We start from the raw sequence: 19,259 nt of genomic DNA, 5'->3' as shown, positions 1-19,259 counted from the left end.
AGTCAATAGATTGGTATCAAGATCGAGGTGTCACCCTACTCCTTTGGTGTCGGGAAGTGTGTGTGTGTGGGTGGGGGGCAGTGACACTTACATATCTCTACTCTTATAAAAAACAGAGTTGGTGATGATGGTGTTCCTGCCATCCTGCAATATAGGCCATCCGATTTATATCTGACGGATAGGAAGTAAACTATGGAAATTTTGCAAAAAGATACCCACACCCATATCCACATTTGCAAATAAGGCATTCCCTCGTTCATCCTTTTCTCCCACAAGATAAACTACTCATACAAATGCATCTTGATATTATGTGCAATGCATGGGCATCTTGCTAGCAGGGAGAAGGAGTTTGTGTGACACATATCTATATTAAGGGATAGATAGATAGCATGTCTGCGAGGCATACCTAAAGCATCACGGAGATAAACAAATGGTGTGCATGCAAGTGCCGGAAAAAATGAAGCGAGAAACAACGTCTACGCGCGCGCGCGCGTGTGTGTGAGAGAGAGAGAGAGCGAAATCTCAAAACAAAAGGTGCTCTGCTGGAATCCCATTGTATGTATTCATATGGTTCCAGAGCTCGAGTTAACCTTAGGCATATATGTGAGAGACATAATTATACTTTGAGACATTAGTGGCTGTGGGTGGGCGTAATTAAAGGGGTGGGTGTGTTCGACGGTGAGTGTGTGTGTTTCTGTGTGAGAGACTTGTAGGATGGGGTAGAAAGACGAATTCTAACCTTGACGGAGGGAGATAAATACACGAAGTGCGCATGTGTGATTCCGATGCCCACGGGGGAATGAGATATGTATGCGTGTGAGAGAGATTGCACAATTCATTCACGTATCACTATCTAGCGATCGTGGACGTGCATCGCTTGAACATAAGTCAATATCTACTTCGTATCATGGCCAAAGGTACAATATCGATTCAACGCTATAAAGATTGGACACTCACATATCACATTTTTTCTATCTAAATAAACCTTTTCAATTGTGCATGCCAAAGTTACAGTGATGTTTCTTCAAACAACCAATGTAGCTATCATGTACATACACCATTGTTACTCTTGCTTTCAAATTCATTAGTCTTGGATGATTTAAGGTTCTATTATGAAGTAATATATGTAATATTCATATATGAATTGAAAGGGTACGCAATTTATGAAATGGAGGCTATGTAATCATATGAGGTAACACTTTTAAGTAGCGGACTACAATATCCATTTCTTTTGTGGGACTACAATATCCTTTTCTTTTTGTGCGCCTCTACACTAACACGTCAATGCATTATGTTTAAAGTAAATAACCAATGGCACTAAATTATCTATTTACACGAGAAATACATAGGCTGAGCGTTTGATCCCTTTTTCTGAACGTGCCTCTACACCCGTACGATTAGCACGCCCGTGTGAACATCCAAATTATCGGCGCATCATCCCGAGTTATTGTCTTTTTTTTCTGGGGTGGACTTCACACCAGTTATTAACTGCTGACGCGTGCCCCGTGTACACAGTCTCGCATGACCTTCCCGCTAGCATGGTCCAAAATTAGTTGAAACTAGATACGAACGATCCCGCGGGCGGCAAAATCTCCCACCTCCTTCTAAAATTTCCGCCACCTAGTCTTTAGCATGTGAAATTCCCCTTTTGTCCTTGGTGCACGGAGAACAACAGTTACAATACCGCCCTCATCTACATGATAGGTCGGGGCTGCTTTGGTAACTTCCGGTTCCCCCCGCCACACGGCACCCCCATTTCCTCTTCCCCTCCCGCAAAAACGACTAACTCCAAAGCACCAGAGCATCTCACATCACGCCGCCCGTACTTCATCGGCCTTTCTACCCTTCCCCTCTCAAAACCCTAGAATGCTCATCCACTGGCGTACCAGAGCCCATTCACTGCCAGCGGCATCCACCTCACTGGATCTGCTTCTGCGGCCGCATCTACCCCTCCCACCTCCACTAGAAACAAGTAGACTGCTCACCCACCATTGTACCACAGCCCATTCAGTGTCGGCCTTGTCCACGGCGCCGGATCTGCTTCGCCGGTACTCTCGTCAACCGCAGCGCATCTGCAGCGGCTCATTCGTACTCCCCACTGGAGACGCTTCGTCCACATCCCCCGGAGCCGCCCCACCGACGATCCTGTCGACGGCCTCTGATCCTCTTTGCCGACACCTTCCTCAACCCTACCGGAGCCGCTTTGCCGACACCATCATCAACTTGACCGGAGTAGCTTCGCCTATACCATTCTCAACCGTACCGGGGCCGCTTTGCCAACTCACAAGTCCACGGCCTTAGATCTGCTTCATCGCACCCTCATCCAACCTACCGGAGCAGCTTATGACGCCCCATCCACGGCCGCAAATCCGCATCATCGACACCATCCTTAACCCAACCACCGGAGCAGCTTCACTGACGCTCTCGTCCATGGCCATAGATCCGCTTCCCCCACACCGTAGTCCACCCTACCGGAGCCGCTCCACAAACACCCTACTTGACGGTTCTAGATCTCCTTATCGGACCCCGACAGCTAGCGCAACGTCATCACCCTTGACGTTTCTAACCTGATTCCCACCATTTGGCAAGATGCCAAGCACCCGCCACGGCCTAGATACTTGTCACCTTTAAACCTGTCCAGCATCACCTGCCCGATGTACTTCAAATATACTAACATGTCGCTATTACCTGTTATGCAGCTGGCAAAAACTACAAGGACGATGTTTCTTCTGGATCTAACAGCTTGGCCAACCAAGGTCCTGGACTGAGGCATTGCTATGATCTTGTAAGTGCGTCTCTCTCTCTCTCTCTCTCTCTCTCTCTCTCTCTTGTATTGTTGTGTGCCTGCCAGCATGCTTTGCTAGGATTTTCGACCAGTAATCCCTTTGTGCAGACAATGATTTCTACTACTGGCTGCTAAATTAGATATGTAGATGTCATACATGATACTACCTCGTATCTCCGTTCCTAAATATAAGTCTTTCTAGAGATTCCACTATAGGCTACATATGGAGCAAAATGAGTGAATCTACACTCTAAAATGCATCTATATACATCTATATGTGGTCCATACCGGAATCTCTACAAAGACATATGTTTAGGAATAGAGGTAGTACATTTCACAAAATCGTAGGTGGCATGTAGGAATTCCAGTGCACTACATTAGGCTCCCTTAGAGTGCCTGCTAGTCCATCACACAGAGTCATGGCTAGTTTATGCTATGCACACAATCGTTAATTGGTGGTTTAAATATGTGCAAGGGATATGCAATGTATTATCATGTAGAGATGTTGGAAATTAGCCGTATAAACTTGCAGATAGGGTTACACAATGAAAAAGTACAAGATGTATGTGGCAATTTCATGGAACATCGCAAAAAAAGGAGAGGCGCTGGTCAGCCTATACAGTGTGCTATGGTAGTTCACTCCTCCATTGCAATCATCGTGACATGTTATTTGTATGTCAGATCTATTGGCCAAGTTTCTTACGGACAGTTATTACGAGTTATCCTAAGAAAATAAGCACCTGTGAATATAAGCTCCAGGTAATAAGCCAACCAGTTCTTTTCATTGCCTTCCTTTTCAGGTTTTCTTTGGTATGATCAGTGAAAAGTCTAGATTGCATTATATTTTGTCATTTTGCTGCCCATATGAAAATTAATTTGACTTGCAAACATCACAAATTGAACCCAATGCAGTAATTAATATGATAGGAAAACGGACCATCACTATTTGTTCAAAATGCAAATACAAAGATACCATCTACTTGGCACAATCTACTTTGGTCAATGTCTTCCATAGGGATCCCATTGCCTAATTTAAACGAAGAACGCATGACCCACATTTAAATGAAGAACAATTATTTATTGAAATTCGGTGGTCCAAGTGGCTGGTTATTATCATATAGCAGCACCACCTGAAAGCATCATATAGCGGCAGCAGTAGATCACAGCAACTCATCATACAACAGCAGTAGTAGTGTGCAATTCATCATATACCAGCAGCAGCTCATAGCAATTCATCATATAGCAGCAGCAGGAGCAGCTCATAGCAATTCATCATATAGCAGCAGCAGGAGAAGCTCATAGCAATTCATCATATAGCAGCAGCGGGAGCGGCTTATAGCAACTCATCATATAGCAGTAGCAATAGCTCATAGCAATTCATCATATAGCAGCAGCAGGAGCAGCTCATAGCAATGCATCATATAACAGCAGTAGAAGCAGCTCATAGCAATTCATCATATAGTGGATCAAAATGAAAATTTGGCAAAAAAATTAGAGGAGATCCTCACCTTGTTGGATGAGCTCCTCCTTCAACAGCACCTCAAGGCCATGGCCTGGGAGGAGGGGAGGGGGAATAAGGTGCCTTCTGCCATAGTGTGGCATCAGCCGTAGTTGTGCGGCGCCCGCCGGAGTAGTGCGTTGGACGAACGACAATGGAACAGCTGCTGGAGACCATGAGAATGAGGGGCGGTGCCAGAGGGTGGAGCAGCCGGGGATATTTGGCCCTACCCACCGGCCATGTAGCCTAGCTGGACAGAGCATCATCGAGGACCAGGCCAGATGGGACCAGTGGCAACGGCTCGCTGGAGAACCCTAGCGCTGCAGGCAGGGGATCGAGGTAGAGGGAAAGGGGAGAGGAGATGCAAGCGGGCAGGGCAATTGCATTTTGAGTGTAACTAGCTAGATGCCCGTGCATTGCACGGAACATCAAGATGCATTTGTATGAGTAGTTTATCTTGTGAGAGACTAGCAAGATGCCCATGCATTGCACGGAACATCAATATGCATTTATATGAGTAGTTTATCTTGTGAGAGAAAAGGACGAATGAGCGAAGGCCTTATTTGCAAATGTGGAGAGGGGTGTGGGTATCTTTTTGCAAAATTGCCATAGTTTCCTTCCTATCCGTCAGATATGAATTGAATGGCCTATATTGCAGGATGGCACGCACACCATCATCACCAACTCTATATTTTATAAGAGTAGAGATATAGGCAGACAACAGAGTCATTTCACTATTCCCCTTCCCTTTAATTTTTAGTGAGCTTCTACCTGAAACACCCCCCTCCAAAGCGAAGTAAGTTAAGCCCAAGCCCATAACTCAGAAATGACTTCTTTACATCTTTTAGGGCTTATTTTGACAATAAGCTCTGAAAAGGCGGAATAGAACTGGCCCTTAACTTGTAATTCAATTGTGTGTGCAATGATGAATCACTCCTGTCTGCTATAGTGTACATTTAGGCATCATCATACATGGCATAACCTAATACATGTGCATTCCATTGTAGAATCTGGAATATGCAATGTTTATGTTAGTTCATACGTTGCACATGATGTTTAAATGCCCCTTAAATCTGGTCAGTCAAGTGATGGTCTTTAAGCCTTCTTCTTTGCTTCTTTTCTTGATACTCTCTCCTTCCATCTATATAGGGCCTAATGTGTTTTTCAAGACCGCCTTTCACTATTGATAAGACTAATAATACATGAGATGTATAATGTGAAAATTATATCATTGGAAGCTCCTTTCAAGTACGAATTTGATGGTATGCTTTGTGTAACTTGCATGTCATATATTATTGCTATAACACTTGGCCAAAGTTAGCCTCGAAAAACGATTAGGCCCTATATAGATGGAAGGAGGGAGTATGTAAGATTTGCTCACATATCTGTTCAATTGCTTGTTTGCATCAGCTAGCCATACCAGGACTGTTTGCTTTGATTACTTGTTGTTCTTGACCTAACATTCTAACAGAGCTTGTCAACAATTCAAACACTAAGGGCTGCTATAGTGGGGGCTTGTCTAACTCATAGGTGACATAAAGGTTTTGGTTGTACACTAAAGTAGGCTCTCCAAGAGTACCTGGATATCCAGTTCGAAGGAATGCCTAGTTTTTACATAGTGCACACATAGTAAATGCTCATTTCATTGTGTGCAAGTGCAAGAGATGTGGCATGTTTCATTATGTGGTGTTGTTTTGTTATAATCTCATCCTTTTGTGTTGTTCACAGACTGGGAAGTATGCATATTTATCTTCCAAGGAGACGAGTAACTAGTTTGTGTCACCTTGCAGAGGGGCTGCAATGAAGATAAGATTGAGGATTTCCAAGTACAATATGTTAGGAAGGAGCCTTGCAAGAGAAGTAGGAGCAGCACTGAGCCTATTCAACCAGTTAAGGTAAGTCACTCTATCCAACTCAACAGTTCAATTCCTTGTTTGTTTCAGGCATAGTTAATTTGCTCTTTTCAATTGCTTTATTTGTCCTCAGTTAATGAGATGCCCAAACAATGATGCCTGATGTTGGGTACTTGTGTAACTATTAGTTGACATATTTAAAGGCCTTACCATTTAATTACTCTGGCGAAGTGTGCCTGAAGCTTTGAAGTTTATTAACCAACTATTACTGCATGAGGCTCACAATCTGGTTTATACTAGGCTAATGATTGCATAGCTTTGCTTGCTGTAGTAGGTTTGTATGAATCCCTCTGTTGTTCATTATGCTCCCTAAGACTTTAATTGAGCTACATAATGGCCAATTGCTTACTTACTTATACGCAACATGCGGTCTAAATTTGTAACTTGTCTGTGTTTTGGATTTGGCCTCAACATCATGCTCCTCTGGTGAGCTAAGAGAGATTTCTGTATGTAGGCTGCACAGACTACCATTTTTATAATTTTTAAAGTATCACCTGCTTATGCTTCATGACGTGTAACATTATTGTTAGTCTTGTTTTTCCATGTACAAAATAGTCTGTCTTGCTCGCTTCACTGTTGTAACTATATTTTTGCCCTAGTCATGTGTACTTACAAAAACATTTCAGGATGCAGTGACATCAACACAAAGATCTGCGAGCAGTGCGGCATGGCTGTTACCGAATGATTATGGATTGGAATTGGAATGTGCTGATGTTCTTGAGCATCAACTAGAGGTGGCAAGACAACTTGTACATAATTCTCAACGTACAATCAACAAGTTGAGACTGGACATGCAGGTATTAGATGCAGGAGTCAAAAAAATGAAACAAGACACTGAGGTAACCACGAAGGAATTGGAGATTTTGCAGATTGAAATTTGTGCTATCTGAATCTGACCAATCCTATTTTCTAAAGAGATTATAGTTCAAATGGTAAGTTATGTTGATGCGTGTCCATGATGTATGAGCTTTATTTGTCCAGTGTATGTAATTTGTTGTTTGTGTACGCTTTATTATCACTGGTGCCGAACTATAATGCCCAGTGGGTATATTTGTTGGGGAACGTAGTAATTTCAAAAAAATTCCTACGCACACGTAAGATCATGGTGATGGTATAGCAACGAGAGGGGAGAGTGCTCGTCCACGTACCCTCGTAGACCGTAAGCGGAAGCATTAGCACAACGCGGTTGATGTAGTCGTACATCTTCACGATCCTACCGATCCAAGCACCGAACGTACGGAGCCTCCGAGTTCAGCACATGTTCAGCTCGATGACGATCTCCGGCCTCCGATCCAGCAGAGCTCCGGAGATGAGTTCCGTCAGCACGATGGCGTGGTGACGATGATGATGTTCTACCGGCGCAGGGCTTCGCCTAAACTCCACGACGATATGACCGAGGTGGAATATGGTGGAGGGGGCACCGCACACGGCTAAGGAATGATCCGTAGATCAACTTGTGTGTCTATGGGGTGCCCCCCGCCCCCATATATAAAGGAGGAGAGGAGGAGGGGGCCGGCCTAAGGGGAGGCGCGCCCTAGGAGGGGGAAACCTACTCCAAGTAGGTTTCCCCCCTCCCTTTCCTATTCCAAGAAGGAGGGGGAAGGAAGGAGGGGGAGAGGGGGAAGGTAAGGGGGGCGCCGCCCCCCCCCCCCTTCCTTGTCCTATTCGGACTCAAGGGGAGGGGGCACGCCACTTGCCCTGGCCGGCCCCTCTCTCTCTCCAATAGGGCCCATTACTTCCAGGGGGGTTCCGGTAACCCTCCGGTACTCTGGTTTTTCTCCGAAAACACCCGGAACACTTACGGTGTCCGAATATAGTCATCCAATATATCAATCTTTATGTCTCGACCATTTTGAGACTCCTCGTCATGTCCGTGATCACATCCGGGACTCCGAACAAACTTCGGTACATCAAAACTTATAAACTCATAATAAAACTGTCATCGTAACGTTAAGCGTGCGGACCCTACGGGTTCGAGAACTATGTAGACATGACCTAGAACCATTCTCGGTCAATAACCAATAGCGGGACCTGGATGCCCATATTGGTTCCTACATATTCTACGAAGATCTTTATCGGTCAAACCGCATAACAACATACGTTGTTCCCTTTGTCATCGGTATGTTACTTGCCCGAGATTCGATCGTCGGTATCCAATACCTAGTTCAATCTCGTTACCGGCAAGTCTCTTTACTCGTTACGTAATGCATCATCCCGTAACCAACTCATTGGTTACATTGCTTGCAAGGCTTATAGTGATGTGCATTACCGAGAGGGCCCAGAGATACCTCTCCGACAATCGGAGTGACAAAACCTAATCTTGAAATACGCCAACTCAACATGTACCTTCAGAGACACCTGCAGTACTCCTTTATAATCACCTAGTTACGTTGTGACGTTTGGTAGTACCCAAAGTGTTCCTCCGGTAAACGGGAGTTGCATAATTCTCATAGTTACTAGAACATGTATAAGTCATGAAGAAAGCAATAGCAGTATACTAAACGATCAAGTGCTAGGCTAATGGAATTGGTCATGTAAATCACATCATTCTTCTAATGATGTGATCCCACTAATCAAATGACAACACATTTCTATGGTTAGGAAACATAACCATCTTTGATTAATGAGCTAGTCAAGTAGAGGCATACTAGTGACTATAGTTTTGTCTATGTATTCACACATGTATCATGTTTCCGGTTAATACAATTCTAGCATGAATAATAAACGTTTATCATGATATGAGGAAATAAATAATAACTTTATTATTGCCTCTAGGGCATATTTCCTTCAGTCTCCCACTTGCACTAGAGTCAATAATCTAGATTACATAGTAATGATTCTAACACCCATGGAGTCTTGGTGTTGATCATGTTTTGCTCGTGAGAGAGGCTTAGTCAACGGGTCTGCAACATTCAGATCCGTATGTATCTTGCAAATCTCTATGTCTCCCACTTGGACTTGGTCCCGAATGGAATTGAAGCGTCTCTTGATGTGCTTGGTCCTCTTGTGAAATCTGGATTCCTTTGCCAAGGCAATTGCACCAGTATTGTCACAAAAGATCTTCATTGGTCCCGATGCACTAGGTATGACACCTAGATCGGAAATGAACTCCTTCATCCAGACTCCTTCATTTGCTGCTTCAGAAGCAGCTATGTACTCCGCTTCACATGTAGATCCCGCCACGACGCTTTGTTTAGAACTGCACCAACTTACAGCTCCACCGTTTAATAAAAATACGTATCCGGTTTGCGATTTAGAATCGTCCGGATCAGTGTCAAAGCTTGCATCGACGTAACCATTTACGACTAGCTCTTTGTCACCTTCATATACGAGAAACATATCCTTAGTCCTTTTCAGGTATTTCAGGATGTTCTTGACCGCTGTCCAGTGATCCACTCCTGGATTACTTTGGTACCTTCCTGCCAAGCTTATTGCTAAGCATACGTTAGGCCTGGTACACAGCATTGCATACATGATAGAGCCTATGGCTGAAGCATAGGGAACATCTTTCATTTTCTCTCTATCTTCTGCTGTGGTCGGGCATTGAGTTTGACTCAACTTCACACCTTGTAGCACAGGCAAGAAACCTTTCTTTGCCTGATCCATTTTGAACTTTTTCAAAATTTTGTCAAGGTATGTGCTTTGTGAAAGTCCTATTAAGCATCTTGATCTATCTCTATAGATCTTGATGCCCAATATGTAAGCAGCTTCACCGAGGTCTTTCATTGAAAAACTTTTATTCAAGTATCCCTTTATGCTATCCAGAAATTCTATATCATTTCCAATTAATAATATGTCATCTACATATAAAATCAGAAATGCTACAGAGCTCCCACTCACTTTCTTGTAAATACAGGCTTCTCCAAAAGTCTGTATAAAACCATATGCTTTGATCACACTATCAAAACGTTTATTCCAACTCCGAGATGCTTGCACCAGTCCATAAATGGATCGCTGGAGCTTGCACACTTTGTTAGCACCTTTTGGATCAACAAAACCTTCTGGCTGCATCATATACAACTCTTCTTCTAGAAATCCATTCAAGAATGCAGTTTTGACATCCATTTGCCAAATTTCATAATCATGAAATGCAGCAATAGCTAACATGATTCGGACAGACTTAAGCATCGCTACGGCTGAGAAAGTCTCATCGTAGTCAATCCCTTGAACTTGTCGAAAACCTTTCGCAACAAGTCGAGCTTTATAGATAGTTACATTACCATCAGCGTCAGTCTTCTTCTTAAAGATCCATTTATTCTCAATGGCTTGCCGATCATCGGGCAAGTCAAGCAAAGTCCATACTTTGTTTTCATACATGGATCCCATCTCAGATTTCATGGCTTCTAGCCATTTTGCGGAATCTGGGCTCATCATCACTTCCTCATAGTTCGTAGGTTCATCATGGTCAAGTAACATGACTTCCAGAATAGGATTACCGTACCACTCTGGTGCGGATCTTACTCTGGTAGACCTATGAGGTTCAGTAGAAACTTGATCTGAAGTTTCATGATCAATATCATTAGCTTCCTCACTGATTGGTGTAGTTGTCACAGGAACCGGTTCTTGTGATGAACTACTTTCCAATAAGGGAGTAGATACAGTTATCTCATCAAGTTCTACTTTCCTCCCACTCACTTCTTTCGAGAGAAACTCCTTCTCTAGAAAGGATCCGATTTTAGCAACGAAAATCTTGCCCTCAGATCTGTGATAGAAGGTGTACCCAATAGTCTCCTTTGGGTATCCTATGAAGACACATTTCTCCGATTTGGGTTCGAGCTTATCTGGTTGAAGTTTCTTCACATAAGCATCACAGCCCCAAACTTTAAGAAACGACAACTTTGGTTTCTTGCCAAACCACAGTTCATAAGGCGTCGTCTCAACGGATTTTGATGGTGCCCTATTTAACGTGAATGCGGCCGTCTCTAAAGCATAACCCCAAAACGATAGCGGTAAATCGGTAAGAGACATCATAGATCGCACCATATCAAGTAAAGTACGATTACGACGTTCGGACACACCATTTCGTTGCGGTGTTCCGGGTGGCATGAGTTGCGAAACTATTCCGCATTGTTTCAAGTGTAGACCAAACTCGTAACTCAAATATTATCCTCCACGATCAGATCGTAGAAACTTTATTTTCTTGTTACGATGATTTTCCACTTCACTCTGAAATTCTTTGAACTTTTCAAATGTTTCAGACTTGTGTTTCATTAAGTAGATATACCCATATCTGCTCAAATCATCTGTGAAGGTGAGAAAATAATGATACCCGCCGCGAGCCTCAACATTCATTGGACCACATACATCAGTATGTATGATTTCCAATAAATCAGTTGCTCGCTCCATAGTTCTGGAGAACGGCGTTTTAGTCATCTTGCCCATAAGGCACGGTTCGCAAGTACCAAGTGATTCATAATCAAGTGATTCCAAAAGCCCATCAGTATGGAGCTTCTTCATGCGCTTTACACCGATATGACCTAAACGGCAGTGCCACAAATAAGTTGCACTATCGTTATCAACTCTGCATCTTTTGGTTTCAACACTATGAATATGTGTATCACTACTATCGAGATTCAATAAAAATAGACCATTCTTCAAGGTGCATGACCATAAAAGATATTACTCATATAAATAGAACAACCATTATTCTCTGATTTAAATGAATAACTGTCTCGCATCAAACAAGATCCAGATATAATGTTCATGCTCAATGCTGGCACCAAATAACAATTATTTAGGTCTAATACTAATCCCGATGGTAGATGTAGAGGTAGTGTGCCGACCGCGATCACATCGACTTTGGAACCATTTCCCACGCGCATCGTCACCTCATCCTTAGCCAATCTTCGCTTAATCCGTAGTCCCTGTTTCGAGTTGCAAATATTAGCAACAGAACCAGTATCAAATACCCAGGTGCTACTGCGAGCATTAGTAAGGTACACATCAATAACATGTATATCACATATACCTTTGTTCACTTTGCCATCCTTCTTATCCGCCAAATACTTGAGGCAGTTCCGCTTCCAGTGTCCAGTCTGCTTGCAGTAGAAGCACTCAGTTTCAGGCTTAGGTCCAGACTTGGGTTTCTTCTCTTGAGCAGCAACTTGCTTGCCGTTCTTTTTGAAGTTCCCCTTCTTCTTCCCTTTGCCCTTCTTCTTGAAACGGGTGGTTTTGTTAACCATCAACACTTGATGCTCCTTCTTGATTTCTACCTCCGCAGCTTTCAGCATTGCGAAGAGCTCGGGAATAGTCTTGTTCATCCCTTGCATATTATAGTTCATCACGAAGCTCTTGTAGCTTGGTGGCAGTGATTGGAGAATTCTGTCAATGACACTATCATCAGGAAGATTAACTCCCAGTTGAATCAAGTGATTATTATACCCAGACATTTTGAGTATGTGATCACTGACAGAACTATTCTCCTCCATCTTGCTACTATAGAACTTATTGGAGACTTCATATCTCTCAATCCGGGCATTTGCTTGAAATATTAACTTCAACTCCTGGAACATCTCATATGCTCCATGACGTTCAAAACGTCGTTCAAGACCCGGTTCTAAGCCGTAAAGCATGGCACACTGAACTATCGAGTAGTCATCAGCTTTGCTCTGCCAGACGTTCTTAACATCGTCAGTTGCATCAGCAGCAGGCCTGGCACCCAGCGGTGCTTCCAGGATGTAACTTTTCTGTGCAGCAATGAGGATAATCCTCAGGTTATGGACCCAGTCCGTGTAATTGCTACCATCATCTTTCAACTTTGCTTTCTCAAGGAACGCATTAAAATTCAATGGAACAACAGCACGAGCCATCTATCTACAAACAAACATAGACAAGCAAAATACTATCAGGTACTAAGTTCATGATAAATTTAAGTTCAATTAATCATATTACTTAAGAACTCCCACTTAGACAGACATCTCTCTAGTCATCTAAGTGATCACGTGATCCAAATCAACTAAACCATGTCCGATCATCACGTGAGATGGAGTAGTTTCAATGGTGAACATTGCTATGGTGATCATATCTACTATATCATTCACGTTCGACCTTTCGGTCTCCGTGTTCCGAGGCCATATCTGTATATGCTAGGCTCGTCAAGTATAACCTGAGTATTCCGCGTGTGCAACTGTTTTGCACCCGTTGTATTTGAACGTAGAGCCTATCACACCCGATCATCACGTGGTGTCTCAGCACGAAGAACTTTCACAACGGTGCATACTCAGGGAGAACACTTCTTGATAATTAGTGAGAGATCATCTTAAAATGCTACCGTCAATCAAAGCAAGATAAGATGCATAAAGGATAAACATCACATGCAATCAATATAAGTGATATGATATGGCCATCATCATCTTGTGCTTGTGATCTCCATCTTCGAAGCACCGTCATGATCACCATCGTCACCGGCGCGACACCTTGATCTCCATCATAGCATCATTGTCGTTACGCCATCTATTGCTTCTACGACTATCGCTACCGCTTAGTGATAAAGTAAAGCAATTACAGGGCGTTTGCATTTCATACAATAAAGCGACAACCATATGGCTCCTGCCAGTTGCCGATAACTTCGGTTACAAAACATGATCATCTCATACAATAAAATATAGCATCACGTCTTGACCATATCACATCACAACATGCCCTGCAAAAACAAGTTAGACGTCCTCTACTTTGTTGTTGCAAATTTTACGTGGCTGCTACGGGCTTAGCAAGAACCGTTCTTACCTACGCATCAAAAACCACAATGATAGTTCATCAAGTTGGTGTTGTTTTAACCTTCGCAAGGACTGGGCGTAGCCACACTCGATTCAGCTAAAGTGAGAGAGACAGACACCCGCCAGCCACCTTTAAGTACGAGTGCTCATAACGGTGAAACCAGTCTCGCGTAAGCGTACGCGTAATGTCGGTCCGGGCCGCTTCATCTCACAATACCGCCAAACCAAAGTATGACATGCTGGTAAGTAGTATGACTTGTATCGCCCACAACTCACTTGTGTTCTACTCGTGCATATAACATCAACGCATAAAACCTGGCTCTGATACCACTGTTAGGGAACGTAGTAATTTCAAAAAAATTCCTACGCACACGCAAGATCATGGTGATGGTATAGCAACGAGAGGGGAGAGTGTTCGTCCACGTACCCTCGTAGACCGTAAGCGGAAGCGTTAGCACAACGCGGTTGATGTAGTCGTACGTCTTCATGATCCGACCGATCCAAGCACCTACGGAGCCTCCGAGTTCAGCACACGTTCAGCTCGATGACGATCTCCGGCCTCCGATCCAGCAGAGCTCCGGAGATGAGTTCCGTCAGCACGACGGCATGGTGACGATGATGATGTTCTACCGGCGCAGGGCTTCGCCTAAACTCCGCGACGATATGACCGAGGTGGAATATGGTGGAGGGGGGCACCGCACACGGCTAAGGAACGATCCGTAGATCAACTTGTGTGTCTATGGGGTGCCCCCCGCCCCCGTATATAAAGGAGGAGAGGAGGAGGGGGCCGGCCTAAGGGGAGGCGCGCCCTAGGAGGGGGAAACCTACTCCAAGTAGGTTTCCCCCCTCCCTTTCCTATTCCAAGAAGGAGGGGGAAGGAAGGAGTGGGAGAGGGGGAAGGTAAGGGGGGCGCCGCCCCCCCTTCCTTGTCCTATCCGGACTCAAGGGGAGGGGGCGCGCCACTTGCCCTGGCCGGCCCCTCCCTCTCTCCAATAGGGCCCATCAAGGCCCATTACTTCCCGGGGGGGTTCCGGTAACCCTCCGGTACTCCGGTTTTTCTCCGAAAACACCCGGAACACTTCTGGTGTCCGAATATAGTCATCCAATATATCAATCTTTATGTCTCGACCATTTCGAGACTCCTCGTCATGTCCGTGATCACATCCGGGACTCCGAACAAACTTCGGTACATCAAAACTTATAAACTCATAATAAAACTGTCATCGTAACGTTAAGCGTGCGGACCCTACGGGTTTGAGAACTATGTAGACATGACCTAGAACCATTCTCGGTCAATAACCAATAGCGGGACATGGATGCCCATATTGGTTCCTACATATTCTACGAAGATCTTTATCGGTCAAACCGCATAACAACATACGTTGTTCCCTTTGTCATCGGTATGTTACTTGCCCGAGATTCGATCGTCGCTATCCAATACCTAGTTCAATCTCGTTACCGGCAAGTCTCTTTACTCGTTACGTAATGCATCATCCCGTAACCAACTCATTGGTTACATTGCTTGCAAGGCTTATAGTGATGTGCATTACCGAGAGGGCCCAGAGATACCTCTCCGACAATCGGAGTGACAAAACCTAATCTCGAAATACGCCAACTCAACATGTACCTTCGGAGACACCTGTAGTACTCCTTTATAATCACCCAGTTACATTGTGATGTTTGGTAGTATCCAAAGTGTTCCTCCGGTAAACGGGAGTTGCATAATTCTCATAGTTACAGGAACATGTATAAGTCATGAAGAAAGCAATAGTAGTATACTAAACGATCAAGTGCTAGGCTAATGGAATGGGTCATGTCAATCACATCATTCTTCTAATGATGTGATCCCACTAATCAAATGACAACACATGTCTATGGTTAGGAAACATAACCATCTTTGATTAATGAGCTAGTCAAGTAGAGGCATACTAGTGACTATAGTTTTGTCTATGTATTCACACATGTATCATGTTTCCAGTTAATACAATTCTAGCATGAATAATAAACATTTATCATGATATGAGGAAATAAATAATAACTTTATTATTGCCTCTAGGGCATATTTCCTTCAATATTCGGTTGTAGTTTCTTTATTGTATAGTGTAGGATTATTCTACGTTTCTATGCCTTAGTCTTTTTAATGTATAGTGTATGTTTTTTAGAGGCGATAGTATAGAGTAGGATAATTCTTGAATATGCTATATCGTTGAAACGGGGGCCAACACGCCCAAATATTTCCTGGATGCTGTACAAACGAACAAACATGTCTAGTCAAAGCGGGCCTTAATTGGGCTGGTCAAAATAATATTAAGTGGATCCCAAATGATGTGGCCCACCATAACAACGGCTCTTAGCAGGCCGTTAATAGGCCAAAAGCTCGATAGGGCCGTATAAATGGAAATGGCACGCGGGCCTCTAGCAGGCCAAAATACATGTCAATTTTGACTCGGCCCTTTTACTTTATGGCCAATAAGAGGCTGAAAGTGTTATGGGCCAAAGGAGGCCCAATTTGCAAACTAGGCTTTTAACAGGCCAAAAGTCGCGTTGGGCTGAAATGATGCCCTGCGAAATGTGGGCTCCTAATGGACCTAAAGTCAAAGGCCCAACTGTTGTGCGGGCCATTAACAGACCGAGAGACAAAATGGACTTGGAGTTGGCCCATTTACCGAATGGGCCGAGGACAGGCCTAAAGTCACAGCGGGCTATAGTTGGCCCAACTGCAGAATGGGCCGAGAAAATGTCAAAAGACGTTTCGGGCCGTTAACGGGCTGGAACTGACGATGGGTTGCTAACAGGCTGAAAGAAGCTCAGGCCGCAATTGGGCCCAAAGACGTAGCGGGCCGTTAACGGGCTTAAACTGACGGTGGGCTGGAAATTGTCAAATCTAGAATGGGCCTTTGATGGGCCGATTATGTGTAACTTGTATGGGCCATGCTTGTAAATGGGCCTGACTCAAGTAGGCCGCTAATGGGATGGCCCGCTTATTTTGACAGGCCCGGCCTTTTAACCTGAATGGGCCACTATTGGGTCGAGACACGTGTCGACATATCATAGGCGTGTTCCGTCCATTTGCTGGATAACAACTGTCCGAACACCGGGCCGACACGTGGATTTGCCGGCCAATGAAAATTTTACACGTGGAAAATCCCCATTGGTCTGCACCGTTAACGGGTTATCGGATCCAAACCGGAGCCCGATAGCTTACCGGCGACCCGTTACGGTTGATGCCACGTGTCGGTCACCCTTGACGAAAGCACTTCTATGACGCGTGATTTATCGTCATGGAAGTGTACACTTCCGTGATGATAATTTTGGTAATGTCATGGAATACTTCTACGACAGCATAGGTATGACTATCTTGATTCTATCATAAAATCGTCATGGATGTACATACATGACAGAAAACGTGACCCACTGTGACAAACACGTATCATCACGGAAGTGTATTTTTTGTAGTGTATGTATCCTTGCTACTAAGGATAAAACGATGGGGTCTATCTCTACATAGATAGATCTTGTCTACATCATGTCATCGTTCTTATTGCATTACTCCATTTCTCCATGAACTTAATACACTAGATGCATGTTGGATAGTGGTCGATGTGTGGAGTAATAGTAGTAGATGCAGGCAGGAGTCGGTCTACTAATCTTGGACCTGATGCCTATGCAATGATCATTGCATGGATATCGTCATGATTATTCGAAGTTCTATCAATTGCCCAACAGTAATTTGTTCACCCGCCGTTTGCTATTTTTCTCGAGAGAAGCCACTAGTGAAACCTACGGCCCCCGGGTCTCTTTCTCATATATTTGCCTTTGTGATCTACTTTTCCTTTGCATTTATTTTCAGATCTATTAAACCAAAAATATAAAAATACCTTGCTGCAATTTATTCTTATTTATTTTATTTGGCATTCAATCTATCAATCTACTACAATTTTATCTCACGTCTATTTGCCTATCTTGAGGCGCCGCTACCCGAAAGGGATTGACAACCCCTTTTACACGTGGGGTTGCGAGAAGTTGTTATTTGTGTGCAGGGGCTGTTTACGTTGTGTTGCTTGGTTCTCCTACTGGTTCGATAACCTTGGTTTCATATCTAAGGGAAATACCTACCGCCGCTGTGCCGCATCATCCCTTCCTCTTTGGGGAAATGCCGACGTAGCTTCAAGCGACATCATCCACCATACCTACCTAGGGATTGAGCAAGATCCCTCAAGTAAGTTGTCATTAGTGCAAAAAGGCAATAAAAATTGCTTCTAAAAGTGTGAGATCATTTAGTGTGAGAGAAAATTGAGCATTGCACGAACTTGTGATGGTGAAGAATAAAAGCGACAGACTGTATAATAAAGGTTGCTATCACAAGGGGCAATGCAACCTGACGTTCTTTTGCATTAAGGGGTTGAGCATACAAACAAATAAGCGCATGGCAACCTCTGCTTCCCTCTGCGAAGGGCCTATCTTTTACTTTTATGTATTTACTTTAATGCAAAGAGTCAAAGTTTTCCTTCCATTCCCTTTTATTTTTCTCCTTTGGCAAGCATCATGTGGTGAGGAAAGATCTAGGCACATATGTCCAGTTGAATATAGATTGCATAAGTTATTATTGTTGATATCACCCTTGAGGTGAATACGTTGGGAGGCAAAACTATAAGCCCATATCTTTCTATGTGTCCGGTTGAAACGTTTTGCTCATGTGTACGTGGTGAGTGTTAGCAATCATAGAAGACTATATGATGGTTGACTATGTGGACTTGCCTAAAGGCTCCGATACGTGACCCTTCCTGAAAAGATGATGAATTGTAGGTGCAAAGTTGACCGAGAACATAGTTTGTTGGTTTTTAATAGAGTTTTTGCTTTATACTTCGATTGTGTGATGAATTGTTACTTATTCATGAGAAGTTTATGATAAAAGTTATATGATAAAAGTCTTATGTTTAATTTTGTTGTTGTTATAATAATCAACATGATGCTTCTATGTCTGTATTTTCTTTCTATCGACACCTCTCTCTCAAAGCATGTGGACATGTTTTCCGATTCTGGTTTTCGCTTGAGGACAAGCAAGGTCTAAGCTTGGGGGAGTTGATACGTCCATTTTGCATCATGTTTTCTTACTGTTATTTATAATGTTTTTATCCATAATAATGCTTTTTGGAGTAATTCTAATGCATTTTCTCTCATAATATGCAAGGTATACACAAACAGGGAGAATTCCGGCAGCTGGAAATCTGGACCTGAAAAAGCTATGTCAGGCTACCTATTTTGCACAACTCCAAATGAGCTGAAACTTCACGAGGATTTTTATGGAATTTAAGAATTATTGGAGCAAATAACTACCAGAGGGGGCC

The sequence above is a fragment of the Triticum dicoccoides genome, chromosome 1B (assembly GCF_002162155.2).
Source record: "Triticum dicoccoides isolate Atlit2015 ecotype Zavitan chromosome 1B, WEW_v2.0, whole genome shotgun sequence".
NCBI lineage: Eukaryota > Viridiplantae > Streptophyta > Magnoliopsida > Poales > Poaceae > Triticum > Triticum dicoccoides.
This window is presented reverse-complemented; position numbering follows the sequence as displayed.